Genomic DNA, 26972 nt, shown 5'->3' on the forward strand with positions numbered 1-26972 from the left:
TGCTTCTGCCATAGACCTTCCCATGCCCTCTTCGCTTTCATCCTACTCAAACTAGCGTTTGGAAAATATTTACTTAATTGATTCACAGGAATATGATCTGTGTGTGGTTCCCTACAAGGATAATGCCAGACAAAGTCTCAGACCAAAGAAGCAAATTGTTAATGGTGGCACTTCCACAAATGAGCTAATGGATAAGGAGTGGCATTTGGGAATGATGTGGAAAGATTTTTCTGAATTATCAGCATTTTACCTTCTGCCTGTTTTTGAGGTTGGTGGAGGTATTGGAGTCAAACCTGTGTTCTTGATACCACAGTTTGCATGACAGTGGCCAGATTCTTTAACCTCTTTGAAGCTTAGTTCCTCTAATCGATGCCATGCAATGTTTCTTCAATGGCTAAAGTATCCCCTTATTTTTCATTTGCAGTGTAGGCAGGAGAAACTAGATTCCTACAGTTTGATATCTAGTAATTGAGTAGCTTTCAGTTGTTACCTGTTTCACTCTTCTTACCTTACATGCTTAAGGCTACATAAATGCCCCATTCATTTATTATAAATAGCCAGGAACGAAAGGGGAAAGCAGTGGTTAAAGCATATTCTAATTCATTCATAAGTTTTTAAAAGCCAGTTTGTTTCAACTTTTAAGAACCTAGAACCTCTTATACAGAGTGAAGCAAGTCAGAAAGAGAAAAACAAATTACCGTATATTGACGTGCGTATGTGGAAACTAGAGAGATGGCACTGATTAACCTAGACGCAGGGAAGGAATGGAGACTCAGATGCAGAGAGTGGGCTTGTGGGCACAGTGCGGGAAGGAGAGAGCGGGCGAATGGAGACAGCAGCACTGACATAAATACACTGTTGCTGCTGCTGCTAAGTGGGCCGACTTTGTGCGACTGTGCGACCCCATAGACGGCAGCCCACCAGGCTCCTCTGTCCACAGGATTCTCCAGGCAAGAGCACTGGAGTGGGTTGCCATTTCCTTCTCCAGTATATATGCTATCATGTGTAAAATAGATAGTTGGTGAGAAGCTGCTGTTATAACTCAGGGAGGAGTCCAGTCTGGCGCTCTGTGATGACCTACGGGGTGGGATGCGGGAGCGGAGGGAGGCTCAAGAGGGAGCTGATAACATGTCTCATTATGGCTGATTTGCGTTGCTGTGCAGCAGAAACCAATACAACATTGTAGAGCTATTTTCCTCCAATTAAAAAATAATTAAATACCTGTGGACAAGGTGTATTTGTTGCAACAACCTCAAAACTTGGAATTTTGTGAGCTAGATGGATAAATTTTACTAAAAACACTTCACTTGTACTGAAAAGTGTGAGCTTAAAGAAAAACCAAATCAGTATGTGTATGACAGCTCTTGTTTCATTTGAATGATGAGGACTCTGGTTCACGTTACTCTCGTGTCACCAGGCAACTGCCCCAGGTCTTGGAGATGTTGACTCAAATTCCAAGCTACCTACTCCACCTCAGAGTACTGAGGTTTCTGAAAACTTCAAAACCCTGCATGCTGGGCTCTGCAGGACAGTAACGATACATAATCACACATCAGAGGGTACAGAGAAGTGTTCTGGCATTTTCAGAAGCCTTTAACGCACATGTGAAAATGATGAAAACAATACATGTGTTCACAGGTTTGGGGATTTTTTGTTTGTTTGCTTGTTTGTTCTTTACCTATGTGTCTATGTCACTTCCCCCAGCAAAACCTCTCTGAAGCCTGCATAGAAAGCAGAAATACCTGTCTTCTATTAAGTTGAATAGTCTCCATATTTTAAAGCATTTAACTGCCAAGATTAAAATTCAAAACCAGTAAATTCTAAGTCAGAAGGCTTTCTGTAGTATGAAACACCATGTTTCCTTGATGTATTTTTCATTTAAGATAAGCTAACCCAGTCAAAGCAGAATGTTTTTGCTATTTTTCCCCCACAGGCATTTGTTCAACTGAGGCCATGCAGAATGGCCATTTTGGTGCTGTGTTCTATACATGACATAAAATGTTTTGAGCTTAAGAATGTTCTCATCCTTTTAATCCTTTCTATAACCTGACTCCAAATTTATCTGAGAAACATATGTTGAGTCACTCTCATCTCTATTTTTCATATCCACTGTAGTAATTCTAACTGTAAATAGAATTTTAAGTCTTCTCAAAACTGCATTTTTAAAATATTAGCTGCACTCTGGCAGTCTCTCCCTTTAGTTTATTCCAGTGGTAACTTCCATTTTTAAAATTAAAGGTGGTATGGAAACATATGATTCATTTCCTAATTTTATCACCATCTATAACAGGGGCAAGTGCCTAACTTCTCATAACACATTTTTAATGACCTGTGAAGTTCAGTAGCTGGGTGAAGATTAATAAGTGTTTTCTGCACTTAAAAATATATAGAAATATTTCAATAGGCCAATTTTAAAAACTGAAATGTAACATTCTGCACAAGACTCAAATGCCTATCTGTCCTTCACCCAGTCAAGTTTCTTTTTCCTATTTTACAATGTAATGGAATTGATAGAAAGTCAAATTAATCAATGCTATTAAAAACTGTCAAAAGAAACACAAACAATGACAATCTACAAGTAACTTTGAGATATCTGAGGATTTGGGGGCTAGAACTCTGGTCATTGGCAAATTAATAAATGAAAATTAAACAAACAAACAAAAAGCAACCTTGTATTCAAAGAGGAAGAAACCAGATTATTGGTATGATAGAGATCCTGTTAATTTCAGAATCAAGTCTAGATATCACATCACTGGACATCTGGGCCAGTACTTATCCCACAGTAATCATGGTTTCTAACGTTTTTCAACAATAAAAACTACCTTTTAATATCAGACCACCAGTGGATATGGTGGTTGTAATTTGTAAGCAGAAAAGACCCAGCCTCTGAGGTATATGAGAGAGAGAGAGGCACCCCTTCTGTTACCCTAGTCTATGGGGGTCAGGACTTCATGTGCTTAGAGGAAAGTTTCTGATACTAAAGGCTATTAGGGAAACACGTCCATATCTTGACCTTCAGCCTTGCTTAGAAGTGATTCTTCTTCTTCTTCTTAGAAATGCGTTCTTCTAAAGCTTCATGAAAAGAAAAGCATTCACCCCTTTGATTGGAAAGTCCTCTTGCTTAGGAGTATATTGTTGGAGTGGAAGGAGGCTTATTTAAGTGAGAGTTCCACTTTGGAATGAAGAGATTCATATCCTTCCAGTTACTTACTGTTGTAACTTAAAAGTTGTATTCATTGGGGTATAAATGCCAAAAAATATCAAACATAAACTGATCTATGCATAGCGAGATTCTAGCCTAGATTCCAGAGAGGCAGAATAAGACTGAAGTAACCTTGCCTGCAGAACTTGGGCAGACACCTCAAACAAGGCAGTAGGCTGGACACTAAGGAGAGAGCCAGCCAGTAGGGGACCCCTGTGAATGGGCACAGTTAATGGACTCATGAATATCTAACTCCAGGTGTCCTTTTTCTGCATAATGATTCTCTCCTCTTACCCTCAAGTCTTTGGCAAAGTTTACTTCCCAGCTGGCACAGTTGGTAAAGATTCCACCTGCTGACACAAGAGACACAGTTCGAAACCTGGGTGGGGAAGATCCCCTGGAAAAGGAAATGGCAACCCACTCCAGTACTCTTGCCTGGAGACAACCATCTTAGTAATATCTCAGCTTTCGACAACAAAAGGAGTACCCTGAGGACAACCTAAGATGACACAGACTAGAAAGAGTTGCAGCAGCATCCAAAAGCTTCCAGAGACATCAGGAAACAGTGAAGAGGGAGACCAGAGCACCAGACCAGAAAAAGTGACTACTAGCACCCAAGACAGACTCACAGAATCTAAGGGTTCTCAGAAATGCTAGGTGTGGGGAAAACAAACAAACAAAAAAGACTGTAAATCCTGGAGTGTGGGAGCTACAAGTATGCTTACTGAGGCAAGATGACTCCTCAAGAACCTATATGTTTTAGGTATCTGTTGATTGAGAAAATATTTAACAGTTGGAAAGGTACTATGAAATAAATATTTTAAGGAAATAAACTCATTTTTGTAATAATAATCTATATACATTTGAAAATTGTAGTATATATGATTGGAGAAGGAAATGGCAACCCATTCCAGTATTCTTGCCTGGGAAATCCCATGGACAGAAGAGCATGGAGGGCTGCAGTCCATGGGGTCCCCAAAGAGTCAGACACTACTTAGCAACTGAACAACAAGTATATATGCTATGGGACGACAGTGTTTGTTTAGACACAGAGGTATGACTTTGTAGACCTTTCTACTAATTCTATAGAATTCTAAAGGACCAGAATCCCCATTCTTGGCAAACACTGCCCTGTGTCATAAATCATGGCTCTACAGGCCAGCACCCCTGTCTCCTTGTAACAACCATAACTTTAATCACTAACATGTCAGCTTTTCTCCACCTACTTTTAACTCCCCCCTTCTTCCATTTGGAATAATAAGGCTATTCGAGTTAAAAAAAAATTATTTAACACTTGTATAATCTAAGCCCCTCAGATAGCTCTGAAGAGATGGAAAAGCTAGATAACCATGATTGCCAATGTTGAGCAGACATTTCCAGGAGGTCTCAGAATATGAGCAGAATAAAATGTAACAATCTAATGAGAGATTCCTTCTCACAGTCCCATCATTTTTTCAGCCTGGACTCCTGGGAGCTTCTTCTGAGTACCTACAGCCCACCACCAGTTTCTGGCTGTGGGCTTTCACATTGATGACTTCCTTCCCAGGGCTTACCCAAGCCTCATTTGTTAGACTGTGATAGTCACATGCAGAGACTCATTCTTGAGGGGAAAAACATAAGCTATCACTTCTGAAAACACTAAATTATTTTCAGCAAGGCCAAGATGGAAAGTCTCCTTTAATTAGCAAGTGCAATAAAGATGTGACATTTAAAAACAAATTATAACACATTTCCAGCCTTCATTGGAACACTGAATGATGACATATTGTTCTTTTATAGTTGCCATTTCCAAGTTTTAATTGCCTTGGTTTAATTGGTTTAATCCAAAAAATTGTCAATTCGGTAATTACCCCTATGCTGTTGGAATTAGCTTCATTTATCGAGCAAAGGAAAACTGACTTCAGATAGGGGAAAGCAAATAAAATATAGTATCAGGGGAAATACTGCATCACTGAAGTATTAAAAAACAATATTGTATGTGACCCAAACTCAGTTTATTTTACAGGAATCCAAAATAGGTTCTTTTTCAATTCTGAACAGTAATATACCAATATAAAATCAAACATAAGTTAACTAATCCAGAATCATGTTCATTCACTTATAAATTTATTAATTCGCTTGAAAAATACCTACTGAGTGCCAATGATATGTGTGGCAAGAATTACAAAACTACCTCCATGGACTCTAATGGATGAGAAAAAAATAATCAACACAAATGTATGTATGAACACAAACTGTGGTAAATCTTAGATGAAAAATTATGAGGACCTGTGTGAGTGAATCAGGACCTGATGCACTAATAATATGAGCTGAAATATGGAGAAAAGAGCATCTGGTATGGAAGTAGAAAGAGAGTATTTCAAGCAGAAGAGAAGGGCATAGCACATTTCAGGAAATGAAATAAGGCCTGTGTGGCCCAAACGCAGAGAAGAAGGTAAGAAATATCAGGAGACAGAGTAGCTCACTTAACAGGGGCTACATCATTGCGGCATGTTAAGGATTCGGTCTACTCTTTCAGAAGCGCTGGGCAGCCACTGAAGTCTTTTAAGCAACAGTGTGGCAATCAAAGATGAACTTTAAAAAAGACCACTTTGGTTACAGAAAATGGAATAGATTGGAAAAGAAGAGTGGATTCTAGAGGTGAGTTTGGAGGCAGGTGCAGGTTTCCAAGTGAGAAATAATAAATCAGAAAGTAAAGTTTATGCCTTCAATTTAACAACCCAGAAAGTCTGAAGTTATTTGGGTTTCACGAGTGACCTATTTTCACAGAATTAAATGTGTCAGAGCTAAAAGGAAAACAGAGTGACAGAACAGAGGGTATGTGTGCTTTAGGATGAAACACACCCAGCTGAGCATCCTGGGCTGAACTTTTGCCTCTGTTCCTTGTTAATAGGGACGTTATGTGAGGCGTTAAGCTCTCTGAGCCTTGGCTCCCACATCTTTTGAGTACACATAATAATACCTCCCACAGTTGAGAAGATTAAGTGGGACACTGTGTGTGATACTGTCAGCATGGAAGGCCAGTTAATGTTGAAAAGCCCAGGACACATCAGCGGGTCTCATCCCCTCCTGTTAGAGATATTCATTTTCCTTTTGAAGCTTCTTCCTCCTCCTGAGTTTTCTCTTTCAGTGAACAGCACCATAACCCACCCAGTTGTACAAGTCAGAAACCCAGCAGACACTCTTGTCCCTCACCTTCCATGATCATCAAGCCATACAAAGTCTATCCCCTAAATAGCTCTTGAACTGATGGGCCAACGGCTCTGCTCTGCCTCGTTCACTACCCCAGTTAAGGGTGCCAGCCTGTCTAGATTCGATGGATCTCTTCACTCATTATCCTGCCTCCATTCTGTTGCCCTCTAATCCATTATTTTCATACTGTTCATGGGGTTCTCAAGGCAGGAATACTGAAGCGGTTTGCCATTCCCTTCTCCAGTGACATTACTTTGCCAACAAAGGTCCATCTAGTCAGGGCTATGGTTTTTCCAGTGGTCATGTATGGATGTGAGAGAGTTGGACTGTGAAGAAAGCTGAATGCCGAAGAATTGATGCTTTTGAACTGTGGTGTTGGAGAAGACTCTTGAGAGTCCCTTGGACTGCAAGGAGATCCAACCAGTCCATTCTAAAGGAGATCAGTCCTGAATGTTCATTGGAAGGACTTATGTTGAAGCTGAAACTCCAATACTTGGGCCACATGATACAAAGATCTGACTCATTTGAAAAGACCCTGATGCTGGGAGGCATTGGGGGCAGGAGGAGAAGAGGACGACAGAGGATGAGATGGTTGGATGGCATCACCAACTCAATGGATGTGAGTTTGAGTAAACTCCAGGAGTTGCTGATGGACAGGGAGGACTGGCGTGCTGCAGTCCATGGGGTCACAGAGTCGGACACGACTGAGCAACTGAACTGAACTGAGTCCATTCTTTACACTAGCCAAGCAAACATCACTATCTCAGCTCTCTGACTACTCCCCTTAAGCCAAGAAAATGTTGCCCAGTTCCTTAGCATGACTAGCCACACCCTCCCTGATCTATACTCTGCTTACTCCCCAGCCTGAGGTCTTGCCTCCCCTGACCTCAGGTAGGTATGTGAAAGGAATTGCTCCCCATCCAGGGCATATGACTCCCAGACACACTCCCTTCACCTTCACATTCAGGCCACTGGCTGGAGCATCTACTTCCAAAGTTTCTCTTGACTAGGTCAGCCTCTACTCAATACTGAGCTTCAGCTCAGGAAACACTTCAGGAGGCATTTTGGCTTCACTTGACTGCATCCCAAGTACATGGTGATGGTGGTTTAGTCGCTAAGTTGTGTCCAACTCTTGCGATGCCATGGACTGTAGCTTGCCAGGCTGCTCTGTCCATGGGATTTTCCAGGCAAGAAAAACAGCCTATAACATGAATTTCATTACATGAATGAATTGAGCAAGCAGTCAAATGAAGTCTAAGGAGTCTCACTGGACTGGCCAAAGCCACAAAGGTTAGGCGTGATACCATGAGGAGAAGACCCAGGCCTTTGGCTACATGTTGCAGTGTTCCCTTCTCTCCATCATGCTGGCATTTGCCTGATTAATCTCAATTACATTTACTCTCTTCATTAACCCTTCAAAACATTCTCTTCACGTGTTTGCAGAATGTTATGCATTTATACCGAGGGTTATAGTTTTTGCCCTCAAAGCCGACCAATGTCCCCTCTTACGAAAAGGCTTCCTGGACTCCCCTAAAAAGTAGTAGCCATGGCTCCTGTGATGCTCTCGAGCACTCCTGCAGCATTTTTTATACTGCCTTCCCTCCTTGTGATCCTGTGAATTTTTCAGAAAATAGGACCATGCTGGATTAATTTGACATCTCTGATATCCAAGACTATTTTTGGGACACAGTAGTAGTACTTAATATTTGTTGACTGTAATGGCTTCCCTGGTGGCTCAGATGGTAAAGAATCTGCCTGCAGTGTGGGAGACCTGGGTTTGATCCCTGGGTTAGGAAGATCCCCTGGGGAAGGGAATGGCAACCTACTCCAGTATTCTTGCCTGGAGAATCTCATGGACAGAGGAGCCTGGAGGGCTACAGTCCATGGGGTCGCAAAGAATGGGGCGTGACTGAGCGACTACCAACACACACACACACACACACACACACACACAGAGAAAATGGCTCTTCAGAGCTGAACAGTGTGTCCAAATAAGAGCAACTAAAGTGATGCCAAGGAAAAAAAATGATGCAAGAAGACAGACTACAATGATGATGGCTCTGTCATCTAGAGATTTGTTGGAGTTTGAAAAAAGGCACAGTTGGCTCTGCTAAGATGAAGAATCAAGAAGGCAATTGAGATGATGGTGTCACTGCTGGAACAGGCTGCCTCTCCTGGCAAGAACCTCAGTCTCCCAGTGACCTTCCTGCTTCTTTTTATTCAGGATGGAGAACTGGAGTCAGAAAAGAAAAAGCTCTCTTTCCGACAGCTGGACAGGTAAGTAGGAAAGCTCAGTCACAGAGTGCTTTCTACACTCTGGGAAGCCTACCTACAGTCAACGCTAGAAGAACTGGTTTCATAGGTGTCACAGGTTCCTGATGTGGCAGTCAGCTGATGTGATGGAAATGGAGCTGAGCTGGGGGTAGAAATCCAAGTGTTGATCCAAGACTTGCCCGTGGCCTTGGGCAAAGCTCTGGGCCTCATTTTCCTGCTCTGTGAGATGAGAGGTTTGAACTAGATGGTTTCCTATAGTACTTTCTCATGTAGAAATTCTTTAGCATAGGGAGTAAGCACTTGGATTTACTAATGCAGCTATAAAACCAAGGGGAAGAAGACTGTAAATGTGGGTAATGACTGCAAATGCAGACATCTAATCTCATCCTTTTCACTCCTGTCACTTGGTCTGAAGCACAGATCCATAATGATATTCCCTCATCCACACACAGCAAGCACAGCCAAAAGTTTTATGAATAAAAAATTAGAGATACAGTAAGGCTGTAAAGCAGCAGTTTGGCAAATATCAAAATCAGTGTGGCAACTTTTGAAAAACAAGCTCTGATGCCCTGCACCAGATCTACCAAACCAGAATCTTTAAGATGGAACCCTGGGTATGTTTTTTTACAAGGCTCTCATGTGCCTTTGGTGATCAACTAATTTGGAGCTCATTTACAAAGGAAAAATAGTGTTTTTCAAAGGGTAGCCTGTAGATCATTTTCATGTAAATTATCTAAGATGCTTGGCAAAAAAAATCTAGAAAGATGGCCCCAAATCAGCATTTTAACAATTCTTTCAGTGATTTTACAAATAGCTTACATATGCTGACAAATGAAATAATCATACAGGCAAGACCTCAAAGTCTACTGAACAATATAGTGAAGACAGGAAGTTCTGACTGCAAGAGAGGTCCATTCATCATTGTTACTTCTATCGTATTTCATCATCTCGTTTACTCCCATAAAAAACTGTGATGCAAGCACTTTTACCTTCATTTTACTGACAAACTGAAGCAATAGAGAGTTCAGGTAATTTCTCCAAAACCATGAGATTCATAAATGGATACAGGAGAACTGAAAAATAATGCCACATAGCTAAAGAACAGCCTATACTGCTATAGAATTAAAGAGTTCAGCACAACCTTTTAATTAAATCATCTGCTGAGATCTTATCTGAGGAAGCAAGTTAGCAATATGCCTCAGTTCCTGTTGGCTGGCTTTATTACCTACATCACAAATGTCTACGTCATTAAAAATAATCATAGATTAGCCAAGATGTAAGGACTAGTAGCTAATAAACAACAGTTTAAGGGATGCCCTCAAATCCTAAAATGATCCAAGGTAGTCATCACTTCTAGTCAACAACCTTTGAAACAAATATTAGCTGATGAGAAGCACAGAAATATGCTGTGCAGGGTCTCGTCCACTTGGTGAGGAGCCCAGTCACCTCCAGATCTTAATTATCTGACTCTGCTTCATTAATCTATCTTTATACTATGGACCCTAGACTGTATGCCTTTCAACATGCTAGAACAGGACTACATTAGACTCGAAATATCTTTCAGGGAATACAATATAAAATGCTATTACTACAAACACATTTTTTTAGGACAAAACTCTCTGCCCCCTTTGATTCATCTCAATTTGTCTAATAAAATATGTTTGTGAAAAGATGTGCTTGTCTTGATCTCTTGCTACACTGAAGTAGAAAGGATCTCCCAGATTCCCCATTCCTGCGTTGACAAGGACTTGGTATCGCACAACAGAAGGTATTTCATAAATATGATGAAACCAAATGGATCATAGCTATTACGAGCTCTAACTTTGATTTTTTAAAAACAATTCACTAAAATCATTAATGGAAAAGACAAAGTTGTCCAAAACCATACAATTTTTAACAGAATTCAAATTCTTTCCCTTTCCTCTGTTTATATCCTACTCTTTCCCTCTTCCTTTCACATTGATGTTACAGCCTTTCTAAAATATGTGAACACACAGATACTTTCACAAAGGGGAAAAGTAATAAAAATGATATTAAGAAAGAGAAATTGCAAAAAAATAACTAAACATTCAGTAGTTGTTGATAGATTTGTTGAAGGTTTTCTGACTGAGGATTTGTTTTCCTTAAGGATGACTTTTGTGTGTACTTTGCTCCCATTCAAATTTTGCATGCCAACTCAGATTGTATCACTATATCTTGTCAAATGTTTTACTGAAGGAGCCATTTCTTCCACAAAATCAGTATCTAATTTCCTAAGTAAAGAAGAAAAAAATACTTACAAATATCTGATTAAAATATGCTGCTATTTCTAAGACAGATGTAGGAAGAAACTCTGACAAACCCTTTTTCCTGTAAAAAAAAAAAAAAAAGACTATGAAAAACCAGATAAGGTGAAAATCCATTTAGATCATCAAATTTCAATCATTTTGAAAAATGATTAAAAAAAAAAAAAGACTATGAAAAACCAGATAAGGTGAAAATCCATTTAGATCATCAAATTTCAATCAGGACATAAAACTGGTAAACATCATGACTTGTTTGACTTTCTTGAGAAAAGCAGAATCTCCAATTCTACAACAAAATTTTCTATTAAAAGTCAAAAGGGTTCATTTCAAATAACAAGTGTTAGTACCTAGGATTGCCAGCTACAAAATGCAATTATACTACAACAGTGCAATGAGGGATTAATGTCAAGCTGAGAAAGTCATCATGTAGGCTCCCTCCGCTGTGCTCTACATCACTCTAGTCTATCTCTACTATTGAACCTATCACCTATATTGTTAATTTCTGATTAGTGCCTGCCTTCCCATCCCCCACCTCACACAAGTTTCTTAAAGCCTTTTGAGGGCACAGACTGTGATTCATTCACCTTGCCACATGGTAGGAGGGATGCAATAAATATCAGTTGAATGTCAAGGTCTGTGAGGTGCTTTTCAGACTCAGAGCTGCTTGAACGCATACTTATCACTGCGGAAGAATTTTAAAACCCACAGCAGACATCTTTCGATTGCATTCCTCTACTCAGCCTCCTATATGATTTTCTCTGTTCCTCTCACTGTGTATCTGAAACTGTTTTCCTTCAAATGAGTCCTATTTGTTCAGATGAGATAAAGGGGAACTGAGAAGAGGAAGAGAAAAATAAACGAACAAATGATCATATGGGAAGTAGTAACAAAGCAAAAATTTTACAAGCTTCAAAATTTATGTAATATAATGCAAATATGCACCCCAAAAGAGCAAGATTAAGAAAAATACTTCTGTAGTCCTAATTTTTCAAACATTTGTTTATGGCTCTCAGAAAAGATCTAGTAGAAACTTCAAATAGGAACCCAGTTTAAAATCAGGTAAAAAGCTTAACACTGTTATTCTTTAAAAAGCATAATACTGTTATGTCTTTAAATGTATATTTAATAAATCCCTATAATTTTACACTTTTTCCAGGATTAAATTTTGTTTTTATTTTATGAATTTCCACCTATCTCTTCCTATTTCACTAGAATCAAAAGAAAGAAAGACTGAAAGTTTTTTCCCTCTTCACTTCTTTGCAGCTTATGCTATATTCAAATATATTCATGCAACGGACTTTAAAAATAATATCCATATGAATTTTTGATTCTTCACAGACATCAAAATTCAGATTTATGGGTGATATGCTAAACACAAATACACTAAAGATTAAGAGACTGAGAGACTCTCTACTTATCCTTTAAACTATCAATTATCAAAACTACCAACAAAAGAAAAGTAATTTCTGAAAAGGCTTTAAGAACAGTGGCATGCCTTTAACATCACCAACAAATTGTTTTGAGCACACATCTCCTATATATGAAAATTCATGTTTATAAATTATAAGTACCACTCTTCTAATGAAAAACATAATTTGTTATATTATCATTGACATGTATGTTAAATACATTAACAGAAATTTAAATCAAATAAGAATACTGTAAATATAACTTAAGTGTTCTACTAAGTTCTTCCTGAACTTCCAGGTTGGATGCAGAATTTAGAAGACCTTGCTACTATACAAGATCTAATTTCCTCTCCATTATCTCTCCTGTAACTACAGTTTAACTAGGGAAAACCTAGTTAAATATACATATATACATATAACTACTAAGAGATTCCCAAGGGAAAAAGGCCAGTGGTTTCAGCAAAGGTTATTACAAGCTTTTCAAGAGGAGCAAATCAAGATGTGGGTGGATCAGCAGAAATTCATCATATTAGTATACATGCACATGCAGGGGTGTGAATTAGCATAGATCTTGCAAATCAGCTAATTCAGTGATTTTCAAACTATTTTAAAATATTTCTTTCCCAAATGAACTCTTCAGCAGGTGGCCAATATGTTAAGACAGACACAAACAGAATGGCTCTGGCTAAAACAGCTTCAGTCTCTACCCACTCTGTCTTCTTCCACCTCAACTCTCCCTCCACAAATTTAGTTTGGAAATTACTTGACAACACTGCCATCTTAGAGATAAAGCTACCATGCTGAAGAGGGAACGAGTAGCTGTTATAAGACAATGAAATAGATAAAGCAGCTGAATGACTGACCCTGGACACTGGACTGTCTTCCTTGTAGATGTCCCTGCCTTGTTTTCATGGACTGGCTTCCCTGCACAACCCCAGCAGATCTCATTTGCAAATTTAATTTTTAAAGTATGATCTGGTAAGATTTAAGGTACTCTTTGCTTCTAGGGTTTGATAAAATAATGAATACTTATTCTTTTCTTTTAAATCTATACGAACTTGAAAGTTTTCATGACTTGAGAAGTCAGGCATGTCAGTATGCAAACTCTGCATAAAGAAGGATCCTGTTCACTTCAGATAGATCTAACACTGCACTTATACAGCTTGGCTTCATGTACCTCACCCTACCTAGCCCTGGACCTGATCTGACAATTTCTCCAAAAAAATGAAATACAAATATAAAGATGAGGCCTGCTTAGTTATATTAAATAAATGTCTGCCTCTATCATCGGAGAAGGCAATGGCACCCCACTCCAGTACTCTTGCCTGGAAACTCCCATGGACGGAGAAGCCTGGTGGGCTGCAGTCTATGGGGTCGCAAAGAGTCGAACACAACTGAGCAACTTCACTTTGACTTTTCACTTTCATGCATTGGAGAAGGAAATGGCAACCCACTCCAGTGTTCTTGCCTGGAGAATCCCAGGGATGGGGGAGCCTGGTGGGCTGCTGTCTATGGGGTCACACAGAGTCGGACATGACTGAAGCGACTTAGCAGCAGCAGCAGCAGCCTCTATCATACCGAGGATTGTAGGACTGAAGATGAAGTTGTTTGAGAACAAATAAGCAACTAGAGAACTCCATGAGGTAATACTTAGTCAATGGTTGCACTGAGCTGTTTTACAATTTCAATGAGCTACTAAATCCACTGATAGCTGCTTCAAGGGACATTAGTTTCTACTTTTGTTTTGTTTTTAAAGGCAAATCATAGTTCTAAAATGTATAAAGGCCTGAACATTCAAAATATCAGATGAGGGGATGGAAGGGAGGGAATATATGTATACATATAGCAAATTCACATTATTGTACAGCAGAAACTAACACAATATTATAAAGCAATTACACTCCAATTAAAATAATTTTATTAAATAAAAAAATGTATATATCAGGTGAACTTTATCTGCTTCCTAAAAAAAAAAACAAAAAAAACTGACCACTTCAACTGCGAGACCCAGTTTTGAAAGGCTGTTTTCTGACGATGCAGTTAATCTCTCAAGCATTATAAAGATGAAAACAAACATCAAAAGATGAATCAATGTGACATGAGAGAGTATGGAAATTCATGAGGATGTTTTCTATCCACAGAACTCAAATGAACTAGCTTAGGAAAACAAATGACTCTATATGCCTGACACAGAGTAAGCACTCGACACATGTTTACTGCATAAACAAAGAATGAATGAATGAATGAATGAAAGTTGAAAACAGATCAGAAGCAGGTAGAATAAGGCCAGATTATCAAGAGTTCTGAAACAGACTTTATGCTATGGGCTACTAAACTGAGGTTTAACAACAAAAATGGCTCTTTAAAAGAAAAATGAGTGAGCTGATAGTAAGCAAACAGTAAATCCAGCTGTAAGACTCTAGAAGTAATCTTGGCGTTGGCAATAAAGCCCACCAAAGGGGGAGACAATAAAACTGGATTAAGGAAAGTGTAGCAGAGGCTTCTGCTTGGGTTCTCAATAGCTCTTCTGCTCTTCTTTAAAAAATACAAAGTTCAGCTGGGTACATAGCTAAGGACCCCATTACCAAGCCTCCCATGCTGGTAGATGCCACCATGTAACTGGATTTTGTCACTGAAACATGAGCTATGAGCCTAAGTGATGTATGCGTTTCTAGGTTATACCGTAAAGAGAGGGGAGTGTGGCCCTTCCCTTCTCTTTTTCCTTTTTGAAAACTTGATAGTATCTGTATGGTGAGCCATCATTCACCACATGGACAAGGAAACCACCCTGGGCATGACAAAGCAACAAGATATAAGTAGCCCGTATACCTAACATGTCAAGCCATTACACCATGTCTGTACCATCTACCTGGGCTGTAATAAGACAGAACTAAACCTATACTACGTTTAAAGAAAGTGAAGTCGCTCAGTTGTGTCCGACTCTTTGCGACCCCATGGACTGTAGCCTACCAGGCTCCTCCATCCGTGGGATTTTCCAGGTGAGATTACTGGAGTAGGGGTGCCATTTCCTTCTCCAGGGGATCTTCCCAACCTAGGGATAGAACCCAGGTCTCCCACATTGTAGGCAGACACTTTACCATCTGAGCCACACTATGTTTAATCCACTATTATTTCAGGACTTTATTATAACTGTCAAACCAATATTTTAACTAATTCAGATGAATAAAAAATATTTTGAAGTAGAAAAATCCACAGAATGTGGTGATAGGCCAAAGTGAATGAAGGAGGGCAACAAGTTGAAACAATTGCAAGGTTTTATGTTTAGGGAACTGGATCACAGAATCACTAACAAAATAACAGACGAGAAGGAGAGCTAGTAAGTTTAGATGCTGGCAATATCGCCAAGGGGATGGCAGAGTAAGTAACTGGAACTATGGGCCTGGCACTCAGACAAGAGGAGAAAATTAAAAACGGAAATTTCAGCAATTTTGTATCGTATATAGAGTTGAAAAGATGAGAACTGATAGAATCTCAGACTAAAGAGATCAGTGTGTGTGTCAATGAATAATAGTGTGTTCTCACAAGAGGCAGGAGGGAGAAGCAGTAAGCAGCAATTAATAAGAGAAGGGTAATCAAAACCACAATGAGGTACCATTTCACGCCAGTCAGAATGGCTGCAATCCAAAAGTCTACAAGCAATAAATGCTGGAGAGGGTGTGGAGAAAAGGGAACCCTCTTACACTGTTGGTGGAAATGTAAACTAGTACAGCCACTATGGAGAACAGTGTGGAGAGTCCTCAAAAAACTGGAAACAGAACTGCCATACGACCCAGCAATCCTACTGCTGGGCATACACACTGAGGAAACCAGAAGTGAAAGAGACACGTGTACCCCAATGTTCGTCACAGCACTGTTTATAATAGTCAGGACCTGGAAGCAACCTAGATGTCCATCAGCAGATGAATGGATAAGAAAGCTGAGGTACATATACACAATGGAGTATTACTCAGCCATTACAAAGAATACATTTGAATCAGTTCTAATGAGGTGGATGAAACTGGAGCCTATTATACAGAGTGAAGTAAGCCAGAAAGAAAAACACCAATACAGTATAATAATGCATATATATGGAAAAAGTGTGGTCAGAGCGGGCTAAGGCTGGGAGAAAGTCTGATACTAACAACAGTATAACGCTAAGCACATGAGCTTTGGAGCCAGGCTGGCTCTAGAACATAACCATAACTGGGCCACTTTAATACAACTTTTCTTATGTTAATGTGAAAATTCTTTCTGGGGCTATTGGTAGTTCTCCTCCATTCTTCCATGGAGGAAGATAATAAAGCTGTTAATAAAGCTAGTGGATGTGATGGAATTCCAGTAGAACTATTCAAAACCCTAAAGGATGATGCCATCAAGGTGTTGCATTAAATATGTCAGCAAATCTGAAAGACCCAGTAGTGGCCATAGGACTGGAAAAGGTCAATCCTCATCCCAATTCCCAAGAAGAGTAGTACGAAAGAATGTTCTAACCATTAGAAAACTGCACTCATCTCCCACACTAGTAAGGTCAAGCTTAAAATGTTGCATGCTAAGCTTCAGCATTATGTGAACCAAGGACTTCCAGATGTCTAAGATGGTTCCAAGAGGAACCAGAGATCAAACTGCCTACATTTGCTGGATCATAGAGAAAGCTAGAGAATTCCAAAAAAAATCTACCTCTGTTTCATTGACTACACCAAAGCCGTTGACTGTGTGGATTATAATAAATACTGTGGAAAGCTGTTAAAGAGATGGGAATACCAGATCACTGTACCTGTCTCCTGAGAAACCTGTATGGTCAAGAAGCAACAGTCAGAACACTGTATGGAACAACCAACTGGTTCAAGATTGAGAAAGGAGTATGGCAGGGCTGTCTGCTGTCACCCAGTTTGTCTAACTTATATGCTGAGCACATCATGAGAAATGCTGGGCTGGACGAGTTACAAGCTGGAATCAAGATAGGTGGGAGAAACATCAACAGCTTCAGATATGTGGATGACACCACTCTAATGGCAGAAAGCGAACAAGAGCTAAATAGCCTCTTGATGAGGGTGAAGGAGGTGAGTTAAAGAGCTGGCTTAAAACTAAACATTAAAAAAACTAAGATCATGGCATTCAGCACCATTACTTTATGGCAAATAGAAGGGAAAAAAGTGGAAGTAGTGACAGATTTCCTCTTCTTGGGCTCTATAATCACTATGGTGGGTGACTGCAGTTATGAAATCAGAAGATGTTTGCTTCTTGGCAGGAAAGCTATGACAAACCTAGACAGTGTGTTGAAAAGCAGAAACATTGCTCTGCTGACAAAGGTCCATATAGTCAAGGCTAGGGTCTTCCCAGTGGTCATGTACGGTTGTCAGAGCTGGACCATAAAGAAGGCTGAGAGCTGTAGAATTGATATTTTTGAACTGTGGTGTTGGAGAAGACTCTTGAGAGTCCCTTGGACAGCAAGGAGATCAAAACCAGTTAATCTAAAGGGAAATCAACCCTCATTAAAAGGACTGATGCTAAAGCTGAAACTCTAGTGTTTTGGTCATCTGAAGCAAACAGCTGACTCACTGGAAAAGTCCATGATGCTGGGAAAGACTGAGGACAGAAGCAGAAGAGGGAGTCAGAGGATGAGATGGGTGGATGGCATCACTGATTCAATGGACATGAATTTCAGCAAACTTTGGGAGATGGTGAGAGACAGAGAGGCCTGGCGTGCTACAGTCTGTGAGGTCAGTCTGGGAGACAGAACAACAACAAATGTAAATATAGAACTTTTGCTCATAGAGTGTTCTGAAGATTAAGACAATGTCTTAGTATAAATACCTTAATAAACAATAGTCATTATTATTAGGATGTTCTTTGCAGCAAAGGAGAAAGTGCACTTTAGAAGGTTAATGAGTAGTACAAGATCACAAATCATTACTTTACTGGGGGCAAAGGAGTATAAACTCAGCTTCATCCAAAACCCAATTGTCAATTACCAACACAGAGCCAAAACAGAGCTGTGAAAATTTCAAACACACTTGGGTATTTTTTTCATTAATAAAATTGATTTATAGCCAACTTTTTTTTATCCCTTCCTTCTGACTTCCATTTCCTTTCAAAACGAACTCTGTATGAATTCCTGTGTGGTTTTGATCCCATTATTTTCTGGGCCAAAGGTTTCCCTCTTTAATCTACTTTGCCCTAATATTCTCAATCATGGCTATTTCTTCTTCCTACCATCTAGGAAAAACACAGGTAGAAAAAAAATGTATTAGAGAAATCTTATTCTAAGGCATATATCTTTATTAACTATTTGATAAGCTTCAAATTTAGGTGCTTCTACCTAAATAAAACACTGATTGTTAGTTTTAGATTTTAGAGTAGCATGAAGAAAAAATCTGAAGTAGCATTTTGAGATAAATTCATTCTTAACAGGTCTTTGGAAGAGTTATTCTTGGAAACTATCTCTAAGAATTATCTCTGAAGAGCAAACCAGCCAAGACTTCAAACTCAGTTCATCAGTAAAGAGGCTTAGGCTGAAATGTCCATCTCTGGTTTTCAAATTCCCCTTTACTAAGAGAGGCAGCCTAGCCTTGTTTCTCTTTCTCGTTGTTGTCATCACCATTTTGAGGATTTTTTTTTTAATCCAGGTATATAGGTCAACTAGAAAAACCCATCGCTTTTCTAATTCATAATCTGTCTAGAATTGGAGAGCCATTTAGAGCAGGCCATTGCATTAAACTGTACAGACCGCACTTCATGACTGCAACCCAATACTCACAGTTGGATTTTAAAACGTTAACATCATTAAAGTACAAAAGTAGAATAAAGGAAAGTCTTAATACACTTTTCTACAAAGATGTATTCTTCCCTAGAGTGTTGCTTAGTAGACATACTAAATTCTTTACATTTAGTTCAGTTCAGTTCAGTTAAAAGGCAGAGGAACCAGAGATCAAATTGCCAACATCTGATGGATCATGGAAAAAGCAAGAGTGTTCCAGAAAAACATCTATTTCTGCTTTATTGACTATGCCAAAGCCTTTGACTGTGTGGATCACAATAAACTGTGGGAAATTCTGAAAGAGATAGGAATACCAAACCACCTGACCTGCCTCTTGAGAAACCTATATGCAGGTCAGGAAGCAACAGTTAGAACTGGACATGGAACAACATACTGGTTCAAATAGGAAAAGGAGTATGTCAAGGCTGTATATTGTCACCCTGCTTATTTAACTTATATGCAGAGTACATCATGAGAAACGCTGGGCTGGAAGAAGAACAAGCTGGAATCAAGATTGCCGGGAGAAATATCAATCACCTCAGATATGCAGATGACACCACCCTTATGGCAGAAAGTGAAGAAGAACTAAAAAGCCTCTTGATGAAAGTGAAAGAGGAGAATGAAAAAATTGGCTTAAAGCTCAACATTCAGAAAACGAAGATCGTGGCATCCAGTCCCATCACTTCATGGGAAATAGATGGGGAAACAGTGGAAACAGTGTCAGATTTTATTTTGGGGGCTCCAAAATCACTGCAGATGGTGACTGCAGCCATGAAATTAAAAGACGCTTACTCCTTGGAAGGAAAGTTATGACCAACCTAGATAGCATATTCAAAAGCAGAGACATTACTTTGCCAACAAAGGTCCGTCTAGTCAAGGCTATAGTTTTTCCAGTGGTCATGATGGATTTGAGAGTTGGACTGTGAAGAAAGCTGAGTGCCAGAGAATTGATGCTTTTGAACTGTGATGTTGGAGAAGACTCTTGAGAGTCCCATGGACTGCAAGGAGATCCAACCAGTCCATTCTAAAGGAGATCAGCCCTGGGATTTCTTTGGAAGGAATGATGCTAAAGCTGAAACTCCAACACTTTGGCCACCTCATGCAAGAGTTGATTCATTGGAAAAGACTCTGATGCTGAGAGGGATTGGGGGCAGGAGGAGAAGGGGACGACAGAGGATGAGATGGCTGGATGGCATCGCGGACTCAATGGACGTGAGTTTGAGTGAACTCTGGGAGCTGGTGATGGACAGGGAGGCCTGGTGTGCTAAATATATTTATTATTTAAAAGATGAATTAACTTATTTAAATATGCTTCACTTTAAGACATTACATTAAAGGCAAGAAGATTATGGACAGAACAAAAAAAGAGACAAAACTCAACGAAGATATATTTAATGTCAAAGTTATCTCCTTCCTTCCCCTTCTTGGATTTTAGAATGACTACATGTCTCACACGGAGGCCAGTGACATTTACTACTAGCCGAATTTACACTTCCTCTATCAGCACCTTGTTCATGTCAGGATTTATCTGGCTCAGAGGAAAAAGGCAGCTGCAATGGTGACTCACTAAAATGGTGATTCACAATTCTCAGGGAAGCAGCTGCTGCTAAAAGCTGTGCTTCACACATCAATCATTTGCTGATTGTCACAGCTAGTTCAGGCACATTATCTGCTCGGCCCACTGATTGTGTGGTTGTTGATATCTGCATCGCATTGCAGTGTTCCTGTTGTCATACCATGCTGCACTAGTTGAAATAACATCATCCTGTGGACCTTCAAAAATGAGAAAATCCACATCATCATGAAAATACAACCATCTCACGAAGGAGCCGATGAAAAGAGCAGTCATTCTAAATGCTAAGAGACTAGCTGATTTTCAGTAGTACGATTCTACCCACCTCTGCATTTCTCTGAGGTACTGACCTCAGTCAGTCACAGTCCAGCAGTATCATAAGTGCCAGATTTGGGGTTATGGCTTGAGCGATGACCCCTCCTCCCCAAAGGAAATGTTGAAGTTCAAACCCCAGTACCTTAGACTGTGATCTTATTTGTAGATGTAACCAAGTTAAGATGAAGTCATACTGCTGTAGGGCAGACCCTTAATCCAATACAACCGATGACCTTAGAAAAAGAAGGAAGGAAAAGGGAGGTGGCAAGACAGGGATAAATTAGGAGGCCTAGGATTAACATACACACACTTCTATGTATAAAATGGGGCTTTCCTGGTGGCTCAGATGGTAAAGAATCTGCCTGTAGTGCAGGAGACCTGGTTTTGATCCCTGGATCAGGGAAATCTCCTGGAGAAGGGAATGGCTACCCACTCCAGTATTCTTGCCTGGAGAATTCCATGGACAGAGGAGCCTGGTGGGCTATAGTCTATGGGATCACAAAGAGTCAGACATGACTGAGCAGCTAACATGTATAAAACAGATAACCAGAAAGGACCTACTGTATAGCACTGAGAACTCTACTCAGTATTTTGTAATAGCCTATATGGGAAAAGAATCTGAAACACACACACATATATATCTGAATTGCTATGCTATACACCTGAAACTTAAACAATCAGATCAGATCAGTCGCTCAGTTGTGTCTGACTCTTTGCAACCCCATGAATCACAGCACTCCAGGCCTCCCTGTCCATCACCAACTCCCGGAGTTCACTCAGACTCACGTCCATCGAGTCAGTGATGCCATCCAGCCATCTCATCCTCTGTCATCCCCTTCTCCTCCTGCCCCCAATCCCTCCCAGCATCAGAGTCTTTTCCAATGAGTGTGAATCAACTACACTTCAGTTAAAAAATTTTTTAATAGGGGGAAAATGTTAAGACAGAGACACAGGAGGAATGTCATATGAAGATGGAGGCACAGACTAAAGTAATATATCTACAAGCCAAGGAATACCTGGGTCTGCCAGAGGCTGGAAGAAATCAGGAAAGATCTTCCCCTAGAGGCTTTGGAGGGAGCACAGTCCTGACAACACTGTGAAATGACAAATTACCAGTTTGTTGTATCGTGTTATGGCAGCCCTTTTCGGGCATCCATCTAGGGACAGTGAAAGAGTATCAGCAGCTCCTAGAGGGTATGGTATAAAGTGTGTTGACTTGGGAAACAACAGTGACTTTAACATATTTTTCAAGCCACATTTACTCAGACTTTTCTCAAATTAAAGCATCCCTAAGTTGTAGATAACTGAGCATAAACAACATCAGGATCAGACTAACAGATTAAAAAACATAATATTGGCTTGAGATGAACCAAATATCCCATAACAGCTTGCATGTCTAGTGCTTCCTGGTATCTCATGACCTTTTGGTATTAACAGATACAAAGCTGTCACCATCTTTACTCATGCCTAGAAGTTCCAACACATGCAAAAGAACGAACAGATGCATTAGAATCATTACAGAACCTGTTTCCATAATGTTTGCAAATCAAAAGAAGTGCATAAGAAATGTTTATAATCAAAATAAGGAAAACAAGAAATATGCTTAAGAGATTGAGCCATTAAACTAAACCTTCATAATCTTGCTTAAGCTTTTAGCTTATTGTTCAGTTGTGTACGACTCTGTGACCCCATGGACTGCAGCACACCAGGCCTTCCTGTCCTTCACTATCTCCCGGAGTTGGCCCAATTCATGTCCATTGAGTGGATGATGCTATCCAACCATCTCATCCTCTGTCCCACCCTTCTTCTCTAGCCCACAATCTTTCCCAGCATCAGGGTCTTTTCCAATCAATCAGCTTTTTGCTTCAGGTATTGGAGCTTCAGCTTAAGCATCAGTCCCTCCAATGAATATTCAGGACTGATTTCCTTTAGGATTAATGGTTTGATCTCCCTGCTGTCCAAAAGACTCTCAAGAATCTTCTTCAGTACCACAATTCGAAAGCATCAATTCTTTAGCACTCAACTTTCCTTATGGTCCAACTCTCACATCCGTACATGACTACTGGAAAAACTACAGCTTTGACTATACAGACTTTTGTTGATAAAGTGATGTCTCTGCTTTTTTAATATGCTGTCTAGGTTTGTCATAGTTTTTCTTCCAAGAAGCAAGCATCTTTTAATTTCATGGCTGCAGTCACCATCTGCAGTGATTTTGGAGCCCAAAAAAATAAAATCTATCACTGTTTCCACTTTTCCCTCATCTATTTTCCATGAAGTGATGGGACCACATACCAAGATCTTAGTTTTTATTTTGGAAGGTAGTAAAACATAGCAAACTAGACTCAGACACCTGTGAGTTATGCTACCTCCACTACTAACTAGTTCTGTTTCTGTAGGCAGGCTATATACCATCTCCAAACTTCAATTCAATCATTAGTAAATGAGCCTAATAATGTTACCAACTTTATAAAGAAACCATTCGGTAATTATCAGCAACTATTCCTAAGAGTCAGACACGACTGGGCGACTTCACTTTCACTTTTCACTTTCCTGCATTGGAGAAGGAAATGGCAACCCACTCCAGTGTTCTTGCCTGGAGAATCCCAGGGACGGGGGAGCCTGGTGGGCTGCCGTCTATGGGGTCACACAGAGTCGGACATGACTGAAGAGACTTAGCAGCCGCAGCAGCAGCATTCTTATTACCAAGGGCTTCCCAGGTGAAGAGGTAAAGGATCCACCTGCCAATGCAGGAGGAGCAAGAGACGCAGGTTCAATCCCTGGGTTGGGAAGATCCCCTAGAGGAGGAAATGGCAACCCACTTTAGTATTCTTGCCTGGAAATTTCATGGACAGAGGAGCCTGGCAGGCTATAGTCCATGGGGTCACAAAGAGTTGGATACAACTGAGCACACACATTCTTATTACTAATCTCAGTCTTAGCTAAATTTGCCACTTCACTCATGGAAGAGATATTCCTCCAGGCCTCTGCTTTCTGTTTTAAAACCAGAAAGAAACAAAGCCAGCTGCAAAATGGGTCAACTCTAAACAGTACCCATAATGCCATAGCCTCTCTTTCTACAACTAGACAGAAAGAGTAAATCCTTTGTAAATATTGTTGGTAAGAATCTTTCTAAAATGTGTTAATCCCTTTATCCCATTTGGTAAATAGAAGATACTGGACATGGCAGTATCTTTATACATCTTTCAGCCTCTTGCACTTTTTGAAGGTCCTTATTCAGAGTAGTAAATATTATTAGGATGATTTTTTATATAGTGCTTTAATATAGCAAAATAGTTTCTTGTAATTTACAAACCATGCTCATAATCCCCTTATGACATCATTTTATTTTTTTTGTTTCACTATGCTTTACTTCCATATGTGGAATTTCAGGTAGCTAAAAAGCCAGCCATCAAACCCTGTCTCATTCTTGTCAAACTAAAATAAATGTCAAAAATACAGAAATTGATATTTTCAAAACCTCTTTCAAACTGTTAAGTTTTTGAACCTAAGATAATTCAATGGGGGAACTGAATTTCTTTTCAGGAAATGGTGCCGGGACAACTAGATGCAAAAGAATGAAGTTGGATCCATACCTCATACCACACACGGATTAACTTAATGAAAGTCACTCAGTTGTGTCGACTCTGCGACCCCATGGACCGTCCATGGAATTTTCCAGGCCAGAATACTGGAGTGGGTAGCCTTTCCCTTCTCCAGGAGAGCTTCTCAACCCAGAGATCGAACCCAGATCTCCCGCGTTGCAGGAAGAATCTTTACCAGCTGAGCCACAAGGGAAGCCCTTGATTAACTTAAAATGGTCATAAATCTAAATATAAGAGCTAAAACTATAAAATTTTTTAGAAGAAAATAAGAGTAAGGCTTCATGACCTTGGTTCAGGCAACAGACACCAAACACACCAGTGACAAAATGAACACAATATTGCAAAGTAATTATCCTTCAATTAAAAATAAATATCCTTCAATTAAAATTAAAAATAAATTCCCTGGTGGCTCAGTTGGTAAAGAATTTGCCTGCAATGCAAGGGACCCAGGTTCTATCCCTGGATCTGGAAGAGCCCCTGGAGAAGGAAATGGCAACCCAACTCCAGTATTCTTGCCTGGGAAATCCCATGGACAGAGGAGCCTGGCGGGCTACAGTTCATGGGGTCCCAAGAGTCAGACACAACTTAATGACTAAACCACCACTGCTACTGCTAAGTCGCTTCAGTCGTGTCCGACTCTGTGTGACCCCATAGACGGCAGCCCACCAGGCTCCCCATCCCTGGGATTCTCCAGGCAAGAACACTGGAGTGGGTTGCCATTCCTTCTCCAATGCATGAAAAGTGAAAGGGAAGTCGCTCAGTCGTGTCCAACTCTTAGCGACCCCATGGACTGCAGCCTACCGGGCTCCTCCGTACCATATATAAATTAAACTTCACCAAAATTTAAAACTTTTGTGCACCAAAAGACACCATCAAAAAGTGACAAGGTTACCCACAGAAGTGGAGAAACTATTTGTCAATCACATCTGATAAATGACTTGTATCTAAAGTATACAGGAATTATTAGAACTCAATCAATAAAAGATAACCCAATTTAGAAAATTGGGCAATGGATATTAAAAGACATTTCTCCAAAGAAGGTATGCAAATGGGCAATAAGGACATGAAAAGATGCCTAACATCATTAGCTGCTAGAAGATGCAAATTAAAACCACACTGAAATACCACCTCACACCCACCAAGATGGCTATAATAAAAAAGATGGACAATGACAAGTGTTGACAAGGATGTGGAGAAACTGAAAGCCTCCTTCAGAATATAAATATAAATACAGAATATAAAATGGTGCAGCTTCATTGGAAAAAAGGTTGGCAATCCTTCAAATTATTAAACAGAGGTATGGTGGTGGCTCAGATGGTAAAGCGTCTGCCTGTAATGCAGGAGACCTGGGTTCGATCCCTGGGTCAGAAGATTCCCTGGAGAAGGAAACGGCAACCCACTCCAGCATTCTTGCCTGGAAAATCCCATGGTCAGAGTAGCCTGATAGGTAACAGTTCATGGGGTCGCAAAGAGTTGGACACCACTAGGAGACTTCACTTTTTCACTCTATGACCAGCTATTTTACTCCTAGGTATATATATACACCAATGAATAATGAAAGCACGTATCTACACAAAAACTTTCACAGGAATAATATTTTAACACTGCTTCATAACAGTGTCCTTCATAATAGCCACAAAGAGGAAACAAAGTGGGTGTTCATCAACTGAAGAGTGTTTAAACATAATGTAGTGTATCCTTACAACACTGTATTATTTGGCAATAAAAAGGAATGGAGTGCTGATGCATGCTACAACATGATGGACTTGGTAACATTACACTGAGCGAAAGAACACACATGTGTGGTTCTATTTATATAGAATATCCAGTACATACAAACTTACAGAGACTAAGTAATTAGTGGTTTCCAAGATCTGGGGGGTGGTTTGGGGGGAACTGGGGAGTCACAGCTAATGGTTTAAGGGTTTCTCTTGCAGTGATGAAAATGTGACCATGGTGATAGTGAATGAATATACTAGAAACCATTGTAATGTGTTCCTTAAATGGCAGACTTTTATGGTACATGAATTAGATGTCAATAAAGATTTTTTAAAGTAAATTTACTGCAAAACATTCTCAGAGGATGTTAATGTTCAGCGTGAATATGTGAAAGAGGACTAGTATACAATATGCCAACCATGATTATGTATAGAGCAATCTACTGATAACAGCATTTTGAAAAACACATTGATAACAGATCCCAACTTGAGCTTGTTTTCTCTTTTCTAAACGGAGAATGTAGGATTAGGAAACCACTTTGTTGCATTTTCCATATTTTGTATATGTTCTATATTTTGATCATTCTTCTAAAATAGTAAGAGATGTCTACATATGAATAGCCAACCTGCAAATATTAATGTTTC

The 26972-nt window shown here is 39.8% G+C and overlaps 1 protein-coding gene across 5 annotated transcripts in view; it reads right to left on the reverse strand.

Moving 5' to 3' along the window:
- PKIB (cAMP-dependent protein kinase inhibitor beta) overlaps positions 1-26972 on the reverse strand; it is a 120432-nt gene that overhangs the window by 37718 nt on the left and 55742 nt on the right. For 2 of the 5 annotated variants that reach the window (XM_015472789.3, XM_059889843.1), the window contains one exon: positions 10948-11017. The gene's annotated coding sequence lies outside the window, so the exon portion shown is untranslated. 5 annotated transcript variants of the gene reach the window in all.

This window comes from Bos taurus, chromosome 9 (genome assembly GCF_002263795.3).
Source record: "Bos taurus isolate L1 Dominette 01449 registration number 42190680 breed Hereford chromosome 9, ARS-UCD2.0, whole genome shotgun sequence".
Lineage (NCBI taxonomy): Eukaryota > Metazoa > Chordata > Mammalia > Artiodactyla > Bovidae > Bos > Bos taurus.